Source organism: Erythrolamprus reginae, chromosome 10 (assembly GCF_031021105.1).
Source record: "Erythrolamprus reginae isolate rEryReg1 chromosome 10, rEryReg1.hap1, whole genome shotgun sequence".
NCBI classification, from domain to species: domain Eukaryota; kingdom Metazoa; phylum Chordata; class Lepidosauria; order Squamata; family Dipsadidae; genus Erythrolamprus; species Erythrolamprus reginae.
The window spans coordinates 39,477,038-39,503,604 of NC_091959.1; the positions used below are offsets into that span (position 1 = coordinate 39,477,038).

The 26,567-nt window shown below is 45.8% G+C and overlaps 1 protein-coding gene across 1 annotated transcript in view; it reads left to right on the forward strand.

Moving 5' to 3' along the window:
• The window catches only part of FBRSL1 (fibrosin like 1), a 499,240-nt gene that overhangs the window by 348,344 nt on the left and 124,329 nt on the right, over positions 1–26,567 (forward strand).

Sequence of the window (26,567 nt, forward strand, 5' to 3'; positions counted from 1 at the left end):
AAATGGTCGTAATACGGTCACTTTTTTTCAGTGCCATTGCAAGTTCGAATAGTATAGACCTTTATTACAGTCAGAGCATCAATATAATATTAATAATATTTTTTTTAAAAAAACAAGAAAAAACCAGAAAAAGAACCGTTTCAGATTCTTAGAATCTAGACATTTTAGTATCTCTTTGATCCTAATAGCAGATTCTTGGGTGATAAATGTAGTCCTTGACTTACAACAGTTCGTTGACCATCCAAAGTTGGTCGTCACCCAAGTCTTATTTATTTATTTTATTTATTTATTTGATTTTTATGCTGCCCTTCTCCTTAGACTCAGGGCGGCTTACAACATGTTAGCAATAGCACTTTTTAACAGAGCTAGGCTATTGCCCCCACAATCCGGGTCCTCATTTTACCCACCTCGGAAGGATGGAAGGCTGAGTCAACCTTGAGCCAGTGATGAGATTTGAACCGCTGACCTTCAGATCTACAGTCAGCTTCAGTGGCCTGCAGTACAGCACTCTACCTGCTGCGCCACCCGGCTCTCAACATGCTAGGTGTTGAGGTTCTTGGACATCTGGAGACTAATGACTTACACAATTCATGACTTTTGCCTGAGCAACCAAAATTGACCCATTGTAAATATACAAGAGATGTACATATCTCGCTATGAAGGCACACATTTGCGACGAATCCCCACTGCTAGTCGAATAGTCTCTAAATTGAACTGTCGTACGTCGAGGATTACCTGCACTATATATTTGGCTTAGGACAGACCCAATTTGCAAATTGTTGGGGCATCTCACTTTCCTTTTCTCTCGAGCACACCAAAGCCAGACTTTCAGAATTCTGATTTTTTTAAGAAAACGATACGTTCCTCATAAAACTCCAGTGAGACGGGCAGCCGTTAACTTGTGTTGGCTTCCTCGGAGGGCTAGGTGGTGGTCTATACCAGGGATCCCCAAACCTTTTACACAGGGGGCCAGTTCACTGTCCCTCAGACTGTTGGAGGGCCAGACTATTAAAAAAACCCTATGAACAAATCCCTATGCACACTGCAAATACCTTATTTTAAAGTAAAAAACAAAATGGGAACGTACTATTTAGAGGGGGGGGGAAAGAAGTCTGAAATTCATATATGTTTATGTTTTGTTTTTAATTTTCTTTTGTTAACATCTGATTGGCTATACAAGGTTTTCTTGGCTTATAGAAAAATGTATAAAGAAAGAAGGAAGCACTTTGGCATAATAGTTAATAAGTTAGAAATATAATTGGTTTTGTACTTTTTTGAGGAGGGAATTTAATTAACTGGATGACAAAATTAGAAAAAAACCTTTTGCAACTTTTTTGATGATTGATATTAGTTACTAACAAAATACCGCATTTTATTCATGGAAAATTAGATATGCTTCTGTCACTCACCCGAGGCCTGGATAAATGGCCTCAGTGGGCTGAGCCCACGGGCCGTAGTTTGGGGACCGCTGGTCTATACTAAGGTTGAATTATGTTTGACAGGTATTTGTGGACTAAATGTCTCTGCGTGTGTTGTCTCAGGAGACTCTCAATTCTCCAGGTCATGCCTTGTCCCAAAAGGTGCTATTTCAAAAGCCCCCTGGGCTTTCTTTGTTATTTTTTGAAGACGTGTGTCGCTTCTCACCAGAAAACCTCTTCAGTTCCGATCGAATGGGTTCAGTCAGAACTGAAGAAGCTTCCTAGATGAGTAGTGAAATCTCTTCAAGGGAAAAAAAAACAAAGATCCTGCTATATAGAGTGCTGGTGAGACCACATTTGAAATACTGTGTTCAGTTCTGGAGACCTCACCTACAAAAAGATATGGACAAAATTGAACGGGTCCAAAGACGGGCTACAAGAATGGTGGAAGGTCTTAAGCATAAAACGTATCAGGAAAGACTTAATGAACTCAATCTGTATAGTCTGGAGGACAGAACGAAAAGGGGGGACATGATCGAAACATTTAAATATGTTAAAGGGTTAAATAAGGTTCAGGAGGGAAGTGTTTTTAATAGGAAAGTGAACACAAGAACAAGGGGACACAATCTGAAGTTAGTTGGGGGAAATATCAAAAGCAACGTGAGAAAATATTATTTTACTGAAAGAGTAGTAGATCCTTGGAACAAAATTCCAGCAGATGTGGTAGATAAATCCACAGTAACTGAATTTAAACATGCCTGGGATCAACATATATCCATACTAAGATAAAATACAGAAAATAGTATAAGGGCAGACTAGATGGACCATGAGGTCTTTTTCTGCCATCAGACTTCTATGTTTCTAGAAAGGCCCAGTTGCCTTTTCACAAAGCATTTTTGAGACATGTTTAGCTTGTATGTGTGCATTTGTGCACCGTACTAAACGGGTGACTGAATTGACCTTAATTGACCCTAACTCATCCTTTTTTTAACTTTAATGTGTGTGGGGTTTGACTCTCAGAATTTGGAAGAAAAAAAGTTGAGATATAGACTATTTTAAGCTTGCTAAAGTTGAGTCTACCCAAAAGACTGGAATTTTTGCCAAATACGCTTCCCATACGCTAAACCAGTGTTTTTCAACCAGTGTGCCGTGGCACACTAGTGTGCCGCGAAACATGGTCAGGTGTGCCGCGAAGCTCAGAGAGAAAGAAAGCAAGAGAGAGAGAAAGCAAGAGAGAAAAAGAGAGAGAAAGAAAGTAAGAGAGAGAGAGAAAGAGAGGGAGGGAAGGAGAGAGAGAGAAAGACATAGAGGGATGTAGGGAGGGAGAGAGAAAGAGAGCAAAAAAGAGAGGAAGGAAGGAAGAGAAAGAAAGAGGGATGGAGAGAGAGAGAAAGAGGAAGGAGGAGGGAGAAAGAAATAGAGCGAAGGGGAGGAAGAGAGATAATTTTTTTGTTCAAACTTTTTTTAGCCGCCCCCCCCACCCCCGCTCAATGTGCCCCAGGGTTTCGTAAATGTAAAAAATGTGCCGCTGCTCAAACAAGGTTGAAAATCACTGCGCTAAACCACCACTAAAAAAAATGAATCAAGGTTAACTCTAATGTTAGTTGATTTGAAAACATCTTCCAGTTCTTGACTTCCTAGAGCATCTTCCTACTTAATTTATTGGCCAAGGTTTGGCCAAGGTTTAGCCTTGGACAATTGGAATTGTTCAGTCATGTGGTCCAACTTTGGGGTTGGAATTTGGGCTTGGAATAATGATGAGCCATTTCAAAGAAGAAGCCGATTGGAATTCTTTCCTAAAAGATTAAAAATGAAAAATGGCTTGTTACAAAGCCCCTAGTCTTGTAAGGAAGGTGAGGCAGTGTTCTTTTTTTTTCTTTTGTGGTTTTTTTCTTTTAAATTCTGTCCCTTTGTTGTGCAAATGAAAATCCTGCCAGCTGCCTTTTCCTCTCTTATTAAGGAGGAAATATTCTTAGCTATTTGTTTCCTTTCTGCTTGGCTCCCAGTGGCAAAATGTATCAAAAAAGAAGATTTTCGTTTTGTTTCTGTTTCTGAAAAGGAACATGTTAAACTAAAAGAGGATTGAAAAAGCAAATGAAACTGCTACAAATGAGTTTACACATTTTCTGGGAATTTAAGGAGACCTGTAACCATTTCCCCAAAGAGACAAAATGGGTCTAAATATACTCAACTAAATAGGGGCAAAATTACTCTCCCTTCTTTCCTTCCTTCCTTATTTTCCCCCCCTCTCTCCCTCCCTCCATTCTTCTCTTCCTTCTCTTCCTTCCTTCCTTCTTTCCTTCTCTCCTTCTCTTCCTTCCTTCTTTCGTTCTCTTCTTTCCTTCTCTTCCTCCCTTTATTTCTTCCTTCCTCTCTTCTTTGTCTTCCTTCCTTATTCCCTTCTTCCCTCTCTCTCTCCCTTCTTCCTTCCTTCTTTCTGTCTTTCCTTCCTTCCTTCCTCTCTTCTTTCTCTTCCTTCCTTATTCCCTTCCTCTCTCTCTCTCTCTCCCTTCTTCCTTCCTTCTTTCTGTCTTTCCTTCTCTTCCTTCATTCCTTCATTTCTCTCTTCTTTCTCTTCCTTCCTTATTCCCTTCCTCTCTCCCTCTCTCTCCCTTTTCCTTCCTTCTTTCTGTCTTTCCTTCTCTTCATTCCTTTATTCCTCTCTTCTTTCTCTTTCTTCCTTCTCTTCCTCCCTCCCTCCCTGATGGATGTGTTTCTGTGTTCAAGAGCATTTTCTCTATTGAAAATACAGGGAGGGGCCCTGTGTCTGGAACCTGGAATTCAAGGCTCTTGAGAAAGAGTTCTCCCCCACCTCCCCTTCTGTTTTTCTCTTAATCTGATCAAGAAACCTTCATTGATTATCAACTGGGCCTGTGTGCTCGTTGTCTGAGACAAGCGAGTAGAATGTTTCCTGCAATCAATAATGGGGAGAGGGTTAGAAATTTAAGTATAGAGTTTGCTGTTTGTATGGACACTGAGAGCTTAGGCACCAGAGAGAAATTCCTTGTGTGTCGAATAACACTTGGACTGTAAAGAATATCCTAACCTGCCCTGCCTTACACCTATCCTATCCTGTCCTGTCCTATCCTATTCTTAATTCTGTCCTGTCCTGTCGTGCCTTACCCTCCCCTCTCCTATCCTACCCTCCCCTCCCCTCTCCTACTCTACCCTATCCTACCCTACCCTACCTTACCCTACCTTACCCTCTCCTATCCTACCCTACCCTCTCCTATCCTACCCTACCCTCTCCTATCCTATCCTACCCTACCCTACCCTCTCCTATCCTATTCTACCCTATCCTACCCTCTCCTATCCTACCCTACCCTACCCTACCCTCTCCTATCCTACTCTACCCTACCCTACCTTACCCTACCCTCTCCTATCCTACCCTACCCTACCCTCTCCTACTCTACCCTCTCCTATCCTACCCTACCATACCTTACCCTACCTTACCCTCTCCTATCCTACCCTCTCCTATCCTACCCTACCCTCTCCTATCCTATCCTATCCTACTCTACCCTACCTTACCCTACCCTACCCTCTCCTATCCTAATCTACCCTATCCTACCCTCTCCTATCCTACCCTACCCTCTCCTATCCTACTCTACCCTATCCTACCCTCTCCTACCCTACCCTATCCTCTCCTATCCTACTCTACCCTATCCTACCCTACCCTCTCCTATCCTACTCTACCCTACCCTACCCTACACCACACTACACTATCCTAGCCTATCTTAGCCTATTCTTTGTAGAAAGGGGAAGCTAGTGAGGTTTGTGTTCAACACAACTGGCCTGGTGCATCTCCCATCAGAGAAGCAAGCTGTTGTTGTTATTGTTGTTGTTGTTGTTGTTGTTATTATTATTATTATTATTAAATTCACAAAAGACAGTAATACACAGCAAATGAGATTGATATGCTGGATGTTGTATCACAATATCACAAGTCAAACACTTCCCAAGTCTCTAGGACTGTGTGATGTACTGTATTTTCATATGATGCACCTGGATCCAAGCACGATGGCCTTTTGCAACTGACAGATCACGATTTTGTCAATATTTATTGTTTTCGAATGCTGGCTGAGGTCTTTTGGCACAGCACCCAGTGTGCCGATTATTACTGGGACCACCTATATTGGTTTATGCCAGAGTCATTGTAGTTCGATTTTAAGATCCTGATATCGGCTAAGTTTTTCTTATTGTTTTTCATCAATTTGACTGTCACCTGGTATGGCGACATCAATGACCCTCATTTTTTTTCTTTTCCACAATCGTGGTGTATTGTATTTCAAAACTTTGTCAGTTTGAATTTTGTTTGTTTTCAACTACTTTCTCAGGTTTATGATCCCACCAATTCTTTACCACTGGTAGCTGGTAATTGTGGCACAGGTTCCAATGGAGTATGTGGGCCACGTAGTTGTGCCTCTGTTTGTTGTTATTATTGTTGCTATTATTATTATCATCATTATTATCATTATGTTGTTGTTGTTATTAAATTATATTGCCGCCTATTCACCCATGGCGAATATAAAAGCCACATTTAAAACAATAAAACTAATTTTTAAAAAATCAAATAAATAAATATTATAATACTGTACAGTGTTCCCTCAATTTTCGCGGGGGATGCGTTCCGAGACTGCCCGCGAAAGTTGAATTTCCGCAAAGTAGAGATGCGGAAGTAAATACACTATTTTTGGCTATGAACAGTATCACAAGCCTTCCCTTAACACTTTAAACCCCTAAATTGCAATTTCCCATTCCCTTAGCAACCATTTAGATCATTACTCACCATGTTTATTTATTAAAGTTTATTAAAAAAAATATTTATTAAAGTTGGATGAAAGTTTGGCGATGACGTATGATGTCATCGGGCGGGGAAAACCATGGTATAGGGGGAAAACCCGCGAAATATTTTTTAATTAATATTTTTGAAAAACCGTGGTATAGACTTTTCGCGAAGTTCGAACCCACAAAAATCGAGGGGACGCTGTACTAAAAAAATCATAATAAAATAACTCCCGCCTCCACCCCTACAACAGCAGATCCCATGAGCCATTTAACGGGCTCCATCCCACTCTGGGTTCTCCAGGCCCACTGGCAGAACCAGGTCTTCGGGGCCCTTCCAGAAGACTGTTAGCTTTCTTTATTGGGTGGCCATTGCAAGAAAATTATACTCCGCAACAGCAGCTGGGATGGGTGGGGGTTATAAGAGGATTAGATCCTTTTTTCAGCTTTTCTGATCATTCATAACGGAGGAGTTGACAAGCGTTCAACTTCTTTCCTTCCAGCCACACTGTTCCAGGTCAACAACAGGGCAAAAACTTGACACTGTTAACTGATGACTAGACTGGGATAATTATTTCCTTTTATCTCCCTGTTGTAGGTAAATGATAAAGGGAACCCTGGACACGGTGCTTCCTCTGCCCTGGTTATTAATGTAACCCCTTCCCATTCTTTGAATTTCTTGACAATAATTACGAGGTTGTACAGGCTTGAGACTAAGAGCTGGAAGTATCATAATTCGCATGCACACATGCAAATATCACACACACATACTAGAGTGGGAGGCATACCATAGACACATGATTGCAAACCTATGACACACATGTCATAGGTGGCATGCAGAGCCATATGTGGAGGCATGGAAAGCATTCTCCTATGTCAGCTCCAGTGCACATATGCGCACTGCCCAGCTGATTTTCAGCCTTCCGGAAGGCGGGATGGAGGCTGTTTTTTCTCCCTCCTCAGAGCTGTGGAATGTGCTGCCATACCTTTGGCTTTTAAATACTGGTAAACTGGTAATAAATCAGCACTCCTGTTGACAGACAAAGGGTTCTTTTCCCACGCTTCAACCATTCCCCTGGCTATTTTGGTCCCTGCTCTGCCAACAATCTTAGTAAGCTGCGAAATTGAATCTATGTCCTCGTTCGTTACAATGCGAGGCAGATGTTGTTGTTTGAAGTTATTAAAAATATCCTCGCAGGATATAAGTCATTACAAGCCAAGCTGCCTGTTGCAATTGATTCATGGAGATTTTGTCAATGCCGATAGTGTTGAAATGGTGCTCCAGATGTTTTGGAATTGCACCCAAGGTGACTATTACTATTGGTGCTATTTCTTTTCTTTTCTTTCTATCACCGCAATTATTCTGCTTCTACTTGCGGCTCTTTGTATTTTGTTATATTCTCCAGTTCTTCCTCGTATTGCCCTGTCCACTGTCCAGTCTTTTTTATATTTCTTATCAACAGCTGTTAATAATTCTAGTGTGTTGTGTAGCAGCTTATTCATCTCTTTGAGTTCCAAAGTCCCAGAGCACTCCAGTTTCTTTATTTTCTGTTATTTATCTATTTTATTGGCCCACCAGTTCTTGCTTGCAGGCAAGCAATATTTCTTGCAGTTATTCCATATTCAGTTTTGCAGGCTTACTAAGATTGTTGGCAGAGCAGGGACTATAGTTGCTGTTTTGTCACGCCGTCATTTGTTGCTGTTGTCGTTGTTATTGTTATGTCAGACTCTCGGTACTGACTGCTCTAATCATTCAAAATCCTCCTGTGTATTCCTGCTCAACATCTATTTATCAGATGGGCCGGTCTTTTGATTTGGCTTGCATTCAGCAATAATTTTGTTTTGCAAACCTATCCCGTGCGACCCCATCTCTGCTTCTCCTCGTTTGGGTTTGAAGTTTTTAGATAAATCAGAATGTCCTGAATTGCCTTTTCGTGTCCCAAAAAATCATGACGTAATTAAGTTTCGTTGAGATGTTTTACCTGTCTTCTTCTTGAGTTGTTTTTTTTAAAAGGTGCCATTGTGCACTGAAACATTACATGGTCAGAACGGAAGACAGGTTTACAAGGATTTAATGCACCCGAGTGTTAAGATTTTGCAGCTTTATAGAAGTGAAGTTGTTACAAGCGGGTATTGTTGGTAAGGTAGGCTGTATTTTACCGGAACCGTTTTTGTTAAACAGAGGAAAAACAAACTTAAGCAGGAGTCCCAAAATTCTCACTTTTATTCAGAGTTGAGTACACAGTGGAACCTCTACCTAAGACCTTTTCTAGATAAGAACCGGGTGTTCAAGATTTTTTTGCCTCTTCTCAAGAACTGTTTTCTATTTACAAACCCGAGCCTTCAAAACTGTAACCAGAAAAAGCAGGGAGAAGACTCCATGGGGCCTCTCTAGGAATCTCCTGGGAGGAAACGGCCGGAAAAGGCAGGGAGAAGCCTCTGTGGGGCCTCTATAGAAATATCCTGGGAGGAAACAGAGCCGGAAAAGGCAGGGAGAAGCCTCTGTGGGGCCTCTCTTGGAATCTCCTGGGAGGAAACAGGGCCGGAAAAGATGGGGAGAAGCCTCTGGGGAGGCCTCTCTAGGAATCTCCTGGGAAGAAACAGGGCCGGAAAAGGTAGGGATAAGTCTCTGTGGTGCCTCTCTAGGAATCGCCTGGGAGGAAACAAGGCTCGAAAAGGTGGGGAGAAGCCTCCGTGGGGCCTCCCTAGGAATCTCCTGGGAGGAAACATGGCCAGAAAGGGGCGGGGAGAAGCCTCAATGGGGCCTCTCTCAGAATCTCCTGGGAGGAAACAGGGCCTCCACCCTCCCTGTGGTTTCCCCAATCGCACGCATTATTTGCTTTTACATTGATTCCTAGGGGAAAATTGCTTCTTCTTACAAACCTTTCTACTTAAGAATCTGGTCACGGAGCGAATTAAGTTCGTAAGTAGAGGTACAACTGTATCTTTTTTCTTTTTCTTTTATGTACACTGAGAGCATATGCACCAAAGACAAATTCCTTGGGTGTCCAATCCCACTTGGCCAATATAGAATTCTATTCTATTCTGTTGCGGCTGTCCCCTCCTTTTTTTCCAAACCTTTGTAACAAAGGCTTGCAAACCGCCACTTCCGAGCTTCGCAGCGTTCCCTCCCAACAGGCTTGTGCAGCGTTTTTCTCTTCAAAAACAGGATGGAAACAACAAAAAGGGTTGACTGTGACGACACAACTTGTTTACAGGGTGCTTCGATGCAAGCAGGAAAGAAATGAGAGAAGGACGGGTGCGCCCCCGCATTTTGTATCGTGTTTGTTTGTGGCAAAGGTGAAGGAAAGGAGAAAGGAAGAAAATGTGTTTTGTGCAGCTCTGTTTCCCTCGCTCTGCAACGAACAGAGGGGGGGGGAAACCTGCTAACTCCTGGCTCTCTAAATTGATAATAAAATAGAATAGAATTCTTTATTGGCCAAGTGTGATTGGACACACAAGGAATTTGTCTTGGTGTAGATGTTCTCAGGGTACATTAAAGAAAAGATGAGTTCGTCTAGAATCATAAGTCAACAAAACTATGTCGTTTGGCGGGGCCCAGGGGAAGAGCCTTCTCTGTGGTGGTGCTGACCCTCTGGAACAAACTCCCCCCGGAGATTGGAATTGCCCCCACCCTCCTCGCCTTTCGCAAGGTCCTTAAAACCCACCTCTGCCATCAGGCATGGGGGAACTGAGATATTCTTTCCCCCTAAGCCTTTACAATTTATGCATGGTATGTTTGTTTGTATGTATGTTTGGTTTTAGAATTAAGGGTTTTTTAGCTGTTTTGTATTTTTACATGCTGTTTTTATTCTGTTGTTAGCCGCCCCGAGTCTGCGGAGAGGGGCGGCATACAAATCCAATGAATGAATGAATGAATGAATGAATGAATGAATGAATGAATGAATGAATGAATGAATGAATGAAAGAAAGAAAGTACAACACTTATTGATAATCCAGGTACAATAAGCAATCAAATCATATTAGGAACCAGTCAGTAGAAATTGTAAGGATGCAGGCAACAAAGTACAGTCATACAGTCATTAGTGGGAGGAGATTTGTGATGGGAACAATGAGAAGATTAATAGTAGTGCGAACTTAATAAATAGTTTGACAGTGTTGAGGGAATTATTTGTTTAGCAGTGTGATGGCATTCGGGGGAAAAACCTGTCCTTGTGTCTAGTTGTCTTGGTGTGCAGTCCTCTGCAGCGATTTTTGAGGGTAGGAGTTGAAACAGTTTATGACCAGCATGCAAGGAGTTAATAAATATTTTCACAACCCTCTTTTTGACTCGTGCAGTCTACAGGTCCTCAATGGAAGGCAGGTTGGCAGCCATTGTTTTTTCTGCAGTTCTGATTCTCCTCTGAAGTCTGTGTCGGTCCTGTTGGGTTGCAGAGCCAAACCAGACAGTTATAGAGTTGCAGATGGTGCCTTGGAACATATTTTGACAATCCGACCAATCAGGCGTTTACAGTGACCTTCCTGCCAATCAGCTTCAAACTCTGTTGGGAGAATTGGCACTAGACTTATGGTTGGGGGTCACCACAACATGAGGGACTGTATTAAGGGGTCACGGCATTAGAAAGGTTGAAAACCACAGCTTCTTGGCTAGATTAAATTAGTGGAGCTTTCTCAAACAACGGCAAATCCATTGAAGGCGAAAGAAAGAACTTTTGGTAGCTTTGGGGGCATGTGCCAAGCTTTGGGGGAGGGGGGTCTCTTGAATTTTGCTCTGCTGTATTCTTGTAAATCCTTTTTAGTCAAATTGAAATTTAAGACCTTCTGCTTTAAAAAAATAAAATAAAAGCCGAAAGCTGCTTTCCTTGGCCTTCTCAGAGTCAAAAGATATGGGGTGGAGAAGTTTGAAATGGAATCCATGCCTTCGCCAAGGGGACGGGGCGGCTTTTGAAAATAAGTCAAGCGTGCTTAATCCCCTCCATTGTCCTCGCCGTACTCAGCGGTGAATCCATAACTTGCTGCGGTTAAGAGTAATCCAAGCATTTTAAGGGGAGACTCGGAAATCCCACGCAGAGGCGTGTCTTTGAAAGAGTGAATTACAGGTTGTCCGGACAAGCTCTGGCAGCTTTTGGGAAAAGAAAAAAAGAAAATAGAAAAATATAAATACCCCAAAGGTGTATTGGGTGTTTCTTCAGAAATTCTGGACTCCGAAGGAGTGACGAATCTCTGCTTCCTGAGGTTTTGCTCTTAAGTTCTTAAGGACTTTGCCACAATGGAAAAGAGCTCGCGCAACCGTTTTGGCAAGACGAGAATTCAGGTGTGCCTGCCCCTCGCACACACTTAACGTGAATTTAAACAGATTAATAGAGTTGGAAGGGAACCTTGCAGGTCATCTAGGATTCGTTTAGGCCGCACGAATCCCAGCGTCCGGTGAGGTCCTACAGAGTCGGCCTTCTCCAGGTCCTATCAACTAGACCAGTGTTTTTCAACCAGTGTGCCGTGAGACATGGCCAGGTGTGCCGTGGGGAAATTAAACATGGGTCCCCAAATTATAGCCCGCGTGCCGGATATAGCCCGCAGAGGCCATTTATCCGGCCCACCTCCAGCCGCCTCCATCCGAACATAAACATTCCCCTCAGAATCCCTTCAGCGACAGCAAGAGTGGAGGCACAGGGAACACTCACTGACCAATCACCTTCTAGGATTCATCCCGACCACTAGTGATGAACCAATAGCAGGCCGCCTCTCATCCACACCCAGGAAAGTCCCCGCTTGTGCGGCCTTGGCGAGTAGTTGTAGCTGCTCCTCCTCCCCATGGTCCCGGTTTCTAATCCTGGTCAGGACTGGCGGTAAATGTTGCCACCACTAGATGAAGCCTCAGCCTCAGCTGGTTATGTCTATCCTGATGGTGTATATAGATATTTGACCTTTTTCCTTTTATAAGAGGCCTCCGCAGAGGGTGATATACAAGGCATCACAATGTTATTTATATTGTATATGGCCTCCTAAGTGAGTATAAATACATTTAGAAACTATATTATTAACTATATGTATAATATGTACTGTGTTAGAGTGTCATTTTGTCTAATTTTGGTTGGTGGTGTGCCCCAGGAGTCTGTAAATGTAAAAAAATGTGCCACGGCTCAAAAAAAGGTTGAAAATCACTGAACAATGTCGTTTGGCAGGTCCTAGGGGAAGAGCCTTCTGTGTGGCGGCCCCGGCCCTCTGGAATAAATTTCCCCCACCCTCCTTGCCTTTCGTAAGAATCTGAAAACACATTTATGCCGTCAGACTTGGGGTCACTAGACACCATCCTCTGCCCAGTGAATGTGTTGGAGGTGGTAGTACGCATGTCAATGCTTGATTTTTAAAAGTTTAATTTTTAAAATAATTTTAAATTCATTATCATTGTTAATTGGGCCTAGAAATATTTACATATTGTATTTTTGTTATTGAGATGTTGTGAGCCGCCTCGAGTCCGTGAAGAGCAGCGGTATATAAGTCCAACTAATAAATAAATAATAAATAAATCTAGTCCAACTGTAGCCTGAAGTGTCGTATAACATGGGGCAAAACTCACTTAACAACAGAAACTTTGGGCTCAGTTGTGGTCGTATGTTGAGGACCGCCTGTGCCCAGCCTTTCGCTGCATTCCTTCCCTTCTTCCTCCCGTCATTTGAGAAGCAAAGCGATGAATTCTTTTCACACACCCCAGTTGTTGTTCTCGCTTGCACTCTCAGGCAGGGAGAGATGTAAGAATAAATGGACGGAAAGAGAGAAAGGAAGAAGAAAAAAAACAGTCGAGCAGAAAAGCCTCCCTCCTTCGGGAATGCTTTCTAAGTGTTTTGTCCTGAGGATATTCTTTAATAAGTCATCTTCTCCTCAGCAACTCCCCAAAGAAGACAATTGTGGCAGATGCTCCATTTTGTCCTGCAGCTATTTCAATCTTGATCCATCTTTTATCATCTCTAAGGATTGAGAAACAAAGGCCAATAAATGCCGTAGGATCTCTCTCTCTCTCTCTCTCTCTCTCTCTCTCTCTCTCCCTCCCTCCCTCCCTTTCTCAGTGTCTCTCTAATTCCCTTCTTCTTTCTTTCTTTCTTTCTTTCTTTCTTTCTTTCTTTCACTCTATTTCTCTCTCTCTCTGATTCTTTCTTTTTTCTCTCTTTCTCTTTCTCTCTGATTCTCTTTTTTTCTTTCTCTGGTTCTCTTTCTTTCTCTCCCTCTTTCTCTCCCTCCCCCCTCTCTCTTTCTCTTTGATTCTTTCTCTTTTGCTCTGATTCTCTTTTTCTCTGATTCTCTCTCTGATTCCTTCTCTCCCTCCCCCCTTTCTCTCTGATTCATTCTCTCTCTCTTTCTCTCTGATTGAACCTGGATTCCCCCCCTTGTACTTAGTTGATCAGAAGGTCACCAATGTTTAATGGTATGACTTTGCGGTCACTGCAGCCTTCACAAATAGGGTCAGGGGCCAAGCATCCAAATTTTGAACAGGTGACCCCAGCTGCAAGTGTGGAAAATGGTCCTAAAGTCACATTTTTTCAGTGCTGCTGTAACTTTAAACGGCCACTAAATGAACTGTTGTAAGTCAAGGACTTACCTGTCTTAGGAAAGAAGGTTGCCTTTACTAGGAACCGGATATATTTCCTTGCCTTTAGCTTCAGAAGATGGGGAGGGACGGAGGAAGACGCCCTTCCTCCATGGGGTTGGTCTTCTAAGCATCCATCGATCGCCAACCCAGCTGTGTTTTGATCCCGGGTAGAAGCTCTTTGAAGATTAAATTGAGACGTCTTCTGCTGCCATTAAACACCATAATTAATACAAGAATGGAAGACCTCGGCCCTTCAACCCACATGCGGGGTTGTCTGAAGCTGCCATTCCACAGCTGCGTGGGGTTTTCCAACAACCATCTTCTCAACATTTGCTCCAGAAAACCTATGGCTTCATTGTAGAGGTCCTGTTTTCCAAAAAACCCCAACATCTTCTAGATTTGGAAAAAGGAAGTTTCCTGGCATAGGAAGACCTGGAGCCTGCACCGTTACAGTATTTGGAATACTGTGTTCAGTTCTGGAGACCTCACCTACAAAAAGATATTGACAAAATTGAACGGGTCCAAAGACGGGCTACAAGAATGGTGGAAGGTCTTAAGCATAAAACGTATCAGGAAAGACTTCATGAACTCAATCTGTATAGTCTGGAGGACAGAAGGAAAAGGGGGGACATGATCGAAACATTTAAATATGTTAAAGGGTTAAATAAGGTCCAGGAGGGAAGTGTTTTTAATAGGAAAGTGAACACAAGAACAAGGGGACACAATCTGAAGTTAGTTGGGGGAAAGATCAAAAGCAACATGAGAAAATATTATTTTACTGAAAGAGTAGTAGATCCTTGGAACAAACTTCCAGCAGAAGTGGTTGGTAAATCCACAGTAACTGAATTTAAACATGCCTGGGATAAACATATATCCATCCTAAGATAAAATACAGGAAATAGTATAAGGGCAGACTAGATGGACCATGAGGTCTTTTTCTGCCGTCAGACTTCTATGTTTCTATGTTACCCAGAATCCCCTCTTAATCTAGACCACTGGTTCTCAACCTGGGGGTCGGGACCCCTTTTGGGGATCGAATGACCATTTCACAGGGTTCGGCTGAGGCTACGGGGAAAAACCCGCTACTGACCCCTGCCAGTGAGACACAGGGCTCCTGCCCTATTGCGTATTCACAGTCCGTCTAAGATGGACACAGCCAAGCTAACAAGGGGAAAAAATGCAGACCATATAAAATGCAAAACAGTCCGGGGAGGGAGGAGATTTAGCTGGCAGCGAAGGCTTGGGGTTGGGGGGGAGCGGTAATACAGGGACAATGTAACATAAGGTAGTCACTCTGGAAAACTTTCTCCTTCATTAGCAGGGATCTGTTGAGTTTCTGCTCACATTAGGGTAATTAACACCAGTACAGATTGTCGAACATCTGTACACTTCAGCTCCCAGCTCTTTTTAACACAGCCGAGCGCCGAGTCGAAAAGAGAACGCGCACACTATTTATTTTGCCAAAATTAGCATTCCTGGGCAGAAAGTGAGGTCAGGGCTGGACAAAGGGCGCAAACAATGGACGAAGTAGCTGAGATCGGCTTTCATATCTTCAATATTTCTTTGAAAGGACAGTGAGGCTGTATTGTTTCTCCAACAGAAGTTGTATTTCCTTTAAGAAATGATCTTTTCTTTTATCCTACATGGATGTTTTCGGTCAAATATGTTTTTAATCCCAGCACAGAGAACCCTCGGAAGGAAATTATATCAACAGTACAGTGGTCCCTCTACCTAAGAAGGCCTCTACTTACGAACTTTTCTAGATAAGAACCAGGTGTTCAAGATTTTTTTGCTCCTTCTCAAGAAGTAATTTTCTACTTACAAACCCGAGCCTCCGAAACTGTAACCGGGAAAGGTGGGGAGGAGCCTCCGTGGGGCCTCTCTAGGAATCTCCTGGGAGGAAACAGGGCCGGAAAAGGCGGGGGAAGCCTCCGTGGGGCCTCTCTAGGAATCTCCTGGGAGGAAACAGGGCCGGAAAAGGCGGGAAAGCCTCTGTGGGGCTTCTCTAGGAATCTCCTGGGAGGAAACAGGGCCGGAAAAGGCAGGGAAGCCTCCGTGGGGCCTCTCTAGGAATCTCCTGGGAGGAAACAGGGCCTCCACCCTCCCTGTGGTTTCCCCAATCGCACACATTATTTGCTTTTACATTGATTTCTTATGGGAAAAGTTGCTTCTTCTTACAAACTTTTCTACTTAAGAACCTGGTCACGGAACGAATTAAGTACCACTTTATTGACAAGAATCCTTTTAGGATTTCGCGTGAGGTTCTTGGGAACGAATGCTGGTTTAGTAGTTGTAGTCAGTGGATGGGTTGTGTTTCATTTTGGAAGGCTGCAGGGTGGTGGCTGTAGGTTGTGAGCATTTGACATAGGCTCAGCAGTGGGCTAAGAGACAGAACGCTAAATTGCGCTCGTCGCCGCGGATTGTAAGTTCTTGCGGGACCAGCACGATTTTGCTGCTGCACCTATGGAGGTAGTAAAATTGCACCCGTGTTTCGGCGAGGTTTTACCTGCGGCTCCGTGCGCGATTTTGCTACCTCCACAGGTGCCGGTCCTTTAATAGTTCCAGGCTGGCCCTGCGGGCTAAATTTAAGCACCCTGCGGGCCCCATGTCCTTTCACTTGACGATAGGAAGATACCAAGCTGCAAAAGCCACACCAGGCCCATCATCTTCATTGTGTGTCTTGTCCATTTGCGTCGCCAGCCAGCATTGTCGTTTATATTCTCCAGTTGGGGGAAGCTTGGAAACCTGTCACGCTGCAGTTTATATTTCACTCTTGAATTATGCATGTCCAATTTATCATGTCCCCAGCTGAAAAAAACTAATTGTGTCCCTAGGATATATTTACTCGAAATTGTAGTTTGCTGTGGTAGGATGTCTCCAGGGTGTCCAGAAGAACAGATGAGGTGGAAGTTAACACTTGCCCTCCCTCCCTTCACAATGGTGTGTCCGTTGGCTGTGTGAAAGAGCTGGGGTGTTATTTGATGGATGGATCCTGGCATGGGGTTTTTAATATTGTTGTTGTTGTTGTTTTATTACTTTATTATTATTGTTGTTGTTGTTGGATTTTTTTCTTAACATATTAACATTTCTGGGTTGAAGGTTTCTACCCTTCTTTTCTAAAAATATTAAATCTTTCTTTCTTCTACTGCATCAGATTTCTTCGGCAGATGTGGGTTCTTTGAACAGTTTGAAGAAAAGCAAAATTGCAGGCACATAACAACAAAGCTATTTTCTGGCTGGGGCGGGGGGAGGGGGGAGTCGGCTGTGGTCTCTCCTAAGGACTATGACTGGCTAATTGTGATTGTGTGTTTGACGTTTGACACTTCACCAGATAAAATATTCAGCCATCATTGGCAAACTCATTCATCCATCTATATCACGGGTAGGCAAAGTTGGCTCTTCTAGGACATGTGGACTTCCAACTCCCAGAATTCCTAAGCTAGCATGATTGGCTCAGGAATTCTGGGAGTTGAAGTCCACAAGTCATAGAAGAGCCAACTTTGCCTACCCCTGATCTATATCTATCTGTCCATCCATCCAGTCTTCTTGATTAACAAAATAAGGGTTGGAAGAAGCCTTGGAGGTCTTCTAGTCCAACCCAATTCTTAATATGGTCTTCTATATTTATATCTGTCTATCCAGTCTTCTTGCTCTAGTCTTCTATGTTCATAACCCAAAGTAGTAGACTTATCTTATATGTCTACTAAACCTTGGCCCAGTTTAATAATCGGTCAAGCTTCATACGGACATTATAGGAAACTACATAAATGCCTACAGTATATTCCTTACATTCCAAATGATAGAATTTGACAAACGGGGGAAATACATGATCCCTGTACATGACAACAGAGGTGGGTTTTAAGGAGTTTACGAAAGGCAAGGAGGGTGGGGGCGATCCTAATCTCCAGTGGGAGCTGGTTTCAGGGGGTCAGGGCCGCCACAGAGAAGGCTCTTCCCATGGGTCCCACCAGATGACAGTGTTTAGTCGACGGGACCCGGAGAAGGCCAACTCTGTGGGACCTAACTGGTCACTGGGATTCGTGCGGCAGAAGGTGGTCCCAGAGATATTCTGGTCCGATGCCATGAAGGGCTGTCATGTCTCTCCTAGTCCTCCTCTTAATGTCGCTGAGGTTGAGAGTGGTGGGAAGCAAGGGAGAACCACCCATGCAAACTCAATTTTGCACTTTCTTCTTCCCAGTCTGTTTTTTTCACTTGCAGCCAGATAGGCGTCTGTGTGTACTTGTGCCTTTTCATTATTCAAGAACGAGGCGCATTGGCGAATCCAAGCTAGTGCTCCCTTGCCAGCACCTCTGCGCGCTAATGATCTTCCTTGGCTTTAAATAGCTGCAAACGGGTATTCACAAGAGCTCGAGTTGGGGGTCAGCCAGGCGCCGGCATCCCAGCTCCTCAATTTGCTTCCCGCTTTCCAAGGAAACCAGCTGGCATTTTATGCCAGGCAGAAGGAAGACCACAGCAGAGGCCCTGGGCTCCCTTCCTGCTTTGGCAAAGTGCCCTGCTCCACAAGCTCTAGATCCGGTTGACTTAGGAAAAGGCAGGAGTGGGATTCTACTGGTTTGGACTGGTGCGGGCGAACCGTAGGCTCAACTGGGAGCCAACTGGTTCGCTCCGACGATCGGATGGGCCCGCCCCTGCGCTTTACCCACCTATGCCTTCTCAGCTGATTTGCGCGGCTCAGCTGTGTTACGTTCCAGCAGTTAACATTTCTGTTAAACTGTGCATGCGCGCATAGCGCGTGATCACCAAACCGGTTGTTAAACCAGCACAATCCCACCGCTGGGAAAAGGGTTGGTTAGATTTGTGAGTAGGGCTTTACAACACTTTGTCCTGAACGTCTTTGCAATTTATTTATTATTTATTTATTAGATTTGTATGCCGCCCCTTTCCGTAGACTCGGGGCGGCTCACAACACAATGAAACAGTTCATGACAAATCTAATAATTTACAATTTAAAATTTAAAATAGTTTAAAAAACCCCATTTTTAAGCAGACATACCTACAAACATACCATACATAAGTTATATAGGTCCGGGGGAGATATCTCAGTCCCCCCATGCCTGACGACAAAGGTGGGTTTTAAGGAGTTTCCGAAAGGCAAGGAGGGTAGGGGCAATTCTAATCTCTGGGGGGAGCTGGTTCCAGAGAGTCGGGGCCGCCACAGAGAAGGCTCTTCCCCTTGGGCCCGCCAACCGACATTGAAACCTGCGTGAACTGTGGGGCAATATAGGAGGCTCAGTGGCTTAATGACCCCGGAGCTGCTTCGGCCATTTGAGTCCTAAGCACCACATGGCGGGATGAGCTCCCGTCCCTCGCCTCAGCTTCTGCCCACCTAGTGGTTCAATTGTACGTGGAAGTAGAGAAATATGTCCCACTTAGATAGGAAGAAAGAGCTTCGTGCAGACAGGCAGATCCCCGCAGGAGCTGGACCTTCCCAGATGCGACACCTGTTTCTGAAGTGGCTTCAATGGAGGGAGGAAGCCCTGGATGATGCTGCAGAATGCTTTTCTTTCTGGTGTGGAGATAACTCACCCTCTGTGGGGCACCATGGATAGCGTGCGAGCATGAACCAAATAGATTAGCAGTCCTAAGGCAGTCAAATAACTGCTCTGTATTAGCATTGGCTAATTTAACATGGATGGATGGATGGATGGATGGATGATGTCAAGATTCCAAATAGCATCCAAACTAAAACCAAGTCAGAGTCAGAGGATTCCGCAGAATTCCAATTTAATTCCAGAGCCATCCTGGCACCCACACAGGGAAACCTGGATCTGACTTTCTCACTAAGTTGAAAGTTCACATCCCTTGTCCCTCACCCACAAACTTGTCACGTTGCCCATTCAGATTGTGCCAGCGTGGTCAGTCCTTTCTTCACTTCCGCCCCGGTAGGCGGGAATGCCCTTGAACTACACGAAAGAATGTGTTTTGAAGCTGCATCTGTTCTCTCCTAATATTCACCCCTCCCAAGTTATAGATAGATAGATAGATAGATAGATAGATAGATAGATAGATAGATAGATAGATAGATAGATAGATAGATAGATAGATGATTATAGGTAGGTAGGTAGGTAGGTAGGTAGGTAGATAGATAGATAGATAGATAGATAGATAGATTGATTGATTATAGGTAGGTAGGTAGATAGGTACATGATAGGTAGGTAGATAGATAGATGGTAGGTAGATAGATAGATAGATTGTAGGTAGGTAGGTAGATAGATAGATAGATAGATAGATAGATAGATAGATAGATAGATAGATAGATAGATAGATATTATAGAGAGGAAGGCTAGACAGACAGACAGACAGACAGACAGACAGACAGACAGACAGACAGACAGACAGACAGACAGACAGACAGACAATATAGCTGAGGCAGGTTCAGCCGAACCAAGTAGGCCCAAGTGAGATAAGTCAGGACTTCTTTTACTGTAACAAATTTTTGCAAATGTGAATGCGCTTCTCCCTCACATTAACTTAGTGTGAACGAGGGAGGGGCTATAAATCAAAATAAATAAATCAAAATGAATAAATAAATTTTCTTTAGTTACTTTCTTGGCACAGGTTCAGGTCCCTTTTATTCTCGACTCTCTTGCCCCTCTTCCTTCAGTTCCGCAAGGCCAGTCTCGACGTCTGTCTTGGCTGGCAGAACACAGTGGACTAGCCTAAAGTACCCAAGCAGTGCCTGATGTATGTTATGTTCTATTATCCTCCGTTAACGGTGCCCAGAATCACACAGCCCCAGAGCCACACAGGATCCCTTGTGTGTCCCCGAAGGCCACTCTGAAAGACCTCCAGAAGTTTATTGCTTCCATTGTTATCCTTTTTCAGAGGAACAGATGGCGAAACCAGTAGGGCACTGGGCACTTAATCATTATGAACAGCATGTAATTTGAATTGCATTGAAATGCAAATGGGGGGGGGGCATCAAAACCCCACTTCGTGGTGGGGCTGCGGAGGGGCATCTGCACGGTGTTTTGATCAGCTGTCCAGCTTGCCTTCTTTGCTTTGGCCTGGACATCCTCAACCTCAAACAATTGTGAAGGTGGCACCTTGAAGATGCCAAGAACTAGGAGAATCCCAATTGCCTGTACAGTGATACCTTGTCTTACAAACTTAATTGGTTCCAGGACGAGGTTCTTAAGGTGAAAAGTTTGTAAGATGAAACAATGTTTCCCATAGGAATCAATGGAAAAGCGATTAATGCGTGCAAGCCCAAAATTCACCCCTTTTGCCAGCTGAAGCGTCTGTTTTTGCACTGCTGGGATTCCCCTGAGGCTCCCCTCCATGGGAAACTCCACCTCCGGACTTCTGTGTTTTTGTGATGCTGCAGGGGAATCCCAGCAGCGCAAAAATGGGTGCTTCGCTGGCAATGGAAGTCCGGTGGTGGGGTTTCCCAGTGAGGGGAGCATCAGTGAAATCGCAGCATCACAGAAACACTGAAGTCCTCGAAACTCCACCTACGGACCTCTGTATTTTTTGTGATGCTGCGATTTCACTGAGGCTCCCCTCGCTGGGAAACCCCACCTCCGGACTTCCGTTGCCAGCGAAGCACCCATTTTTTGCGCTGCTGGGATTCCCCTGCTGGGATTCCCCTGCAGCATCACAAAAACACAGAAGTCCGGAGGTGGAGTTTCCCATGGAGGGGAGCCTCAGAGGAGTCCCAGCAGTGCAAAAATGGGTGCTTCACTGACAATGGAAGTCCGGAGGCGGGGCATCCCAGTGGCGGCGGTGGGCTTGTAAGGTGAAAATAGTTTGTAAGAAGAGGCAAAAAAATCTTAAGCCCCGGGTTTGTATCTCGAAAAGTTTGTATGATGAGGCGTTTGTAAGACGAAGTATCACTATATTTTCTCTGAGGCTTAAGTTTGGCCGGTTTGTGTCTAGGACCCATGGGGCTGGAAGAGAGTGGGGTTTGAAGAGAGGAGGAGGAAGAGGAGAGCCACGCAGGTGGTTTAAGGCAGTGATTTTCAACCTTTTTTGAGCCGCGGCACATTTTTTACATTTACAAAACCCTGGGGCACATTGAGCGGGGGAGCGGGGGCTAAAAAAAGTTTGGACAAAAAAATTATCTCTCTCTCTCTTCCTCCCCTTCACTCTATTTCTTTCTCCCTCCATCTTTCTCTCCCTTCCTTCCTCTTTCTTTCTCTCTCTCCATCCCTCTTTCTTTCTCTTCCTTCCTTCCTCTCTTTTTTGCTCTCTTTCTCTCTCCCTCCCTACCTCCCTCTATGTCTTTCTCTCTCTCTCCTTCCCTCCCTCTCTTTCTCTCTCTCTCTTGCTTTCTTTCTCTCTCGCTCTTTCTCTCTCTTGCTTACTTTCTCTCGCTTTCTTTCTCTCTCTCTTGCTTTCTTTCTCTCTTGCTTTCTTTTTCTCTGAGCTTCGTGGCACACCTGACCATGTCTCGCGGCACACTAGTGTGCCACGGCACACTGGTTGAAAAACACTGGTTTAAGGCACGGATCTCCAACCTTTGCAACTTCAAGTCTGTCAGACTGCAACTCCTTGGGGATTCTGGGAGTTGAAGTCCGCCAGACTTAAAGCTGCCAAGGCTGGGGACCCCCTGGTCTGTGGGGTCCTTGGTGCTCTCTGAACTTAGTTATTTTCTTGCAGACGTTTCATTACCCAACTAGGTAATCATTTCAGTGTTAGGTGATGGTTGGTGGTTCCTTGATTGGGTTGTTGTTCATTGCTTGAACTTAAAAAAAAATGTAGCAGCCTAATCAAGGAACCACCAAGAAGGAAACAACACATCCACCAACACTGACAGGGCAAAGTCACTTGTATATAAACAGAGAGCAAACCCCACTCCCTTCTAGCACTGGTGATGTTATCTAGTTTGGTCATGAAACCTCTGCAGGAAAATTGCCAAACTCGGAGAGCACCAAGGATCCCACCGTCCTCCTCCTCCTCCTCCTCCCTGCAAACTCCTCTCTCTTATAGCACTGATGACATTCTCAAGTCTGGTAGTGAAACGTCTGCAGGAATGCAACCAAAGCACCAAGGATTCGAGAGTTCAACCCTGAGCTGCCAATTTTTCACTTCTTTTAAATTGTGCGCGTGTGAATTTTTATCCCTCGGTTGTCATCTCTTTTCTTCAGCCTCTACCAAAGAGGACTTCCCAATCCCAAGTAAGTTATGGAGGGTGGGAGCCTTGGGCTTCCAAAGAAAACTCCCCCCCCCCAATTTAAAAAGAAAAGACTCAGTTGCAATGAAAAGATGTTGTTGGATTGCAGAAGTAAAAATTAGCTTTCCTTTCTGCCGTCCCTTTGTCGCCCTCCATCCCCGACAGCCCCATAACAGAGGGGGCTTCACACCGCTGTTGCAACCTGCCTTTTTATGCAGCCGAGTGTGGAAGATCCTAATTACAAGGCCAAGCCGGGCAGTGGGTGAGGCAGCCCGCTGAGCCTCACAAACGCACACCTGATTATCCATCGGGGAAACCTGTTAGAAGGGGTTACTCCGGAGTTGAAGCCTTCCCCGCACGACTCCTCATTATTCACTGCTGTTCTGCAATTCGGGGCTTTCGGAAGAAAGAAAAGGGGGAAAATAAAGAGGCCCAATGTTTCCTTCCACCTTCCTCTCTTTTCTCGCTACTGGTTTTGCGGGGACACAAACAAACACACACACACATATCTGTTGCCTGCTGGGCTCAGAGCTACCTTTCACACTCGGCTTGGTTGCAAACTCTGGTGAAGCCGTTGAAAGATGCAGCGTGGAGGCACAGCGTTTTCTTGGGATGGAGGGGGGAGGACCCGGTGGGGAGGGGGCCGAGCTGAAGAGGAAGCCCAAGGGGGAGGGAACCCCTTCCCTCCCATCAGGTAGACAGGCTGTCGCTGCGGGCTGAAGGAGCCGTCCAACCGGGCAGAATTAGGGAAAGAGATTAAATGTTTTCCATTGTTTGGCTTTGCGTCGCAGGGAGCAGCATAATGTCCTGTTCTGCCGGAATGATGGTGGCCGGAGGCATAATTCCTCTTCGCTTTGCCCCCAAATTAGTCTGTGGATGCCAGGCTCCACTGTGAATGGATGCCCAGAATGCCTTTCGAGAGCCCCACACTCCTGCCTTGCTATCAACCGGTCTGTTTTTCTTCTTCTTCCCAGGCGTGGTTGCCTATTAAAGATGGACGATTAATAGGTGGATAGTGATGATAATAGCAGTAGCCCTTAGATTTATAAACTGCTTCACGGTGCTTGATAGTCCTCTCTAAGCGGTTTACAGAGTCAGTTTATGGCCTCCAACAATCTGGGTCTTCATTTTACCGAGATCTCGGAAGGATGGCAGGCTGAGTCAACCTTGAGCTGATAGATAGATAGATAGATAGATAGATAGATAGATAGATAGATAGATAGATAGATAGACAGACAGACAGACAGACAGACAGACAGACAGACAGACAGACAGACAATAGATAGACAGATGATAGGTAGATAGATAGATAGATAGATAGATAGATACATGATAGATACATGATAGATAGATAGATAGATAGATAGATAGATAGATAGATAGATAGATAGATAGATAGATACGGTAGATGGGTAGATAGATAGATAGATAGATAGATAGATAGATAGATAGATAGATAGATAGATAGATAGATAGATACATGATAGATAGATAGATAGATAGATAGATAGATACATGATAGATACATGATAGATAGATAGATAGATAGATAGATAGATAGATACAGACAGACAGACAGACAGACAGACAGACAGACAGACAGACAGACAATGATAATATATAGACAGAAGATAGATAGACAGACAGAAGATACACAAACACAGACAGACAAATGAAGGTGGAGATGATAGATGGAAGGATGGATGTACAGTGATCCCCCGCTCGTTGCGAGGGTTCCGTTCCAGGACCCCCCGCAACGAGCGGGTTTTCGCGAAGTAGCGCTGCGGAAGTAAAAACACCATCTGCGCATCCGCAGGTGGTGTTTTTACTTCCCAGCAGTGAGGAGCCGAAGATTGGGGTTTCCCCGCCGCCCACGCGAACTCCTCGCTGCTGCCGCACCCTTCGCTCGCCCGCCCTGAAAGGGAAAGCCCCCCCAGGCCGGCTCCGATCCCCCAGGCCGTGTCTCCTTCTCCCTCCTCCTCCTCTTCTTCCCCGCTCTTCCATCCTTCGCCGCCGAGGTCGCCAGGAAGGGAGAAGAAGAGTCAATGAACGGCGCCAGCCGCCGCCTCGCCCAACGCAAAGCGCAAGAGCCCAGACCCGGAGGCAACGCGCTCGCTGTCTGCAGCGCTTCGAGTTTCTCCTCCCGGAGGCACGCTCAGCGCTCGCTGCAGCGGGGGAAGACCCAGGGAAGGTTCCTTCGTCCGCTGCCCACGGAAAGGGGAAACCCGGATCTTCGGCTGCAGCGAGCGCCGAGCGCGCCTCCGGGAGGAGAAACTCGAAGCACCACGGACAGCGAGCGGGTTGCCTCCGGGTCTGGGCTCTCGCGCTTTGCGTTGGGCGAGGCGGCGGCTGGCGCCGTTCATTGACTCTTCTTCTCCCTTCCTGGCGCTCGCTGTCCGCGGCGCTTCGAGTTTCTCCTCCCGGAGGAGCGCTCGGCGCTCGCTGCAGCCGAAGATCCGGGTTTCCCCTTTCCGTGGGCAGCGGACGAAGGAACCTTCCCTGGGTCTTCCCCTGCTGCAGCGAGCGCCGAGCGCGCCTCCGGGAGGAGAAACTCGAAGCGGGTAAGTTTGACAGCATGAACAGCTGCGAGATCTGGAGGCCGATTTTACATTTTCTCCTCCGGGACTCCAACCTTGGCAACTTTAAGACTTGTGGACTTCAACTCCCAGAATTCCTCAGCTAGCAAAGCATGTAAGGAAACCTTGGGAGTTGAAGTCCACAAGTCTTAAAAGTTTCCAAGGTTGCAGACTCCTGTTGGGGAAGAGCAGAGATTGGCAGCCATCAATCTGCGGGGGAGGACGAAGCTTCTGGCTTGCAGTCAAGCGAGAGTGAACGTCGCCTCGCCTCCCTCCCAGCTTCCCGAATAACACGTGTTGCCCGGAGGCAACCCGCTCGCTGTCCGCGGCGCTTCGAGTTTCTCCTCCCGGAGGCGCGCTCGGCACTCGCTGCAGCAGGGGAAGACCCAGGGAAGGTTCCTTCGTCCGCTGCCCACGGAAAGGGGAAACCCGGATCTTCGGCTGCAGCGAGCGCCGAGCGCGCCTCTGGGAGGAGAAACTCGAAGCGCCGCGGACAGCGAGCGCCAGGAAGGGAGAAGAAGAGTCAATGAACGGCGCCAGCCGCCGCCTCGCCCAACGCAAAGCGCGAGAGCCCAGACCCGGAGGCAACCCGCTCGCTGTCCGCGGCGCTTCGAGTTTCTCCTCCCGGAGGCGCGCTCGGCGCGCACTGCAGCCGAAGATCCGGGTTTCCCCTTTCCGTGGGCAGCGGACGAAGGAACCTTCCCTGGGTCTTCCCCCGCTGCAGCGAGCGCCGAACGCGCCTCCGGGAGGAGAAACTCGAAGCGCCGCAGACAGCGAGCGGGTTGCCTCCGGGTCTGGGCTCTTGCGCTTTGCGTTGGGCGAGGCGGCGGCTGGCGCCGTTCATTGACTCTTCTTCTCCCTTCCTGGCGACCTCGGCGGCGAAGGATGGAAGAGCGGGGAAGAAGAGGAGGAGGAGGGAGAAGGAGACACGGCCTGGGGGATCGGAGCCGGCCTGGGGGGGCTTTCCAGCAACCCACGAGCCCGGGTTGGGGGCTCGTGGGTTGCTGGAAAGCCCCCCCAGGCTGGATCCGATCTTTTAAAACAGGCGCGCCGCTTCTCCGCTGACTCCTGGCGAACTTCCCCGCTTTAGGAGTCAGGAGAAGACCCAG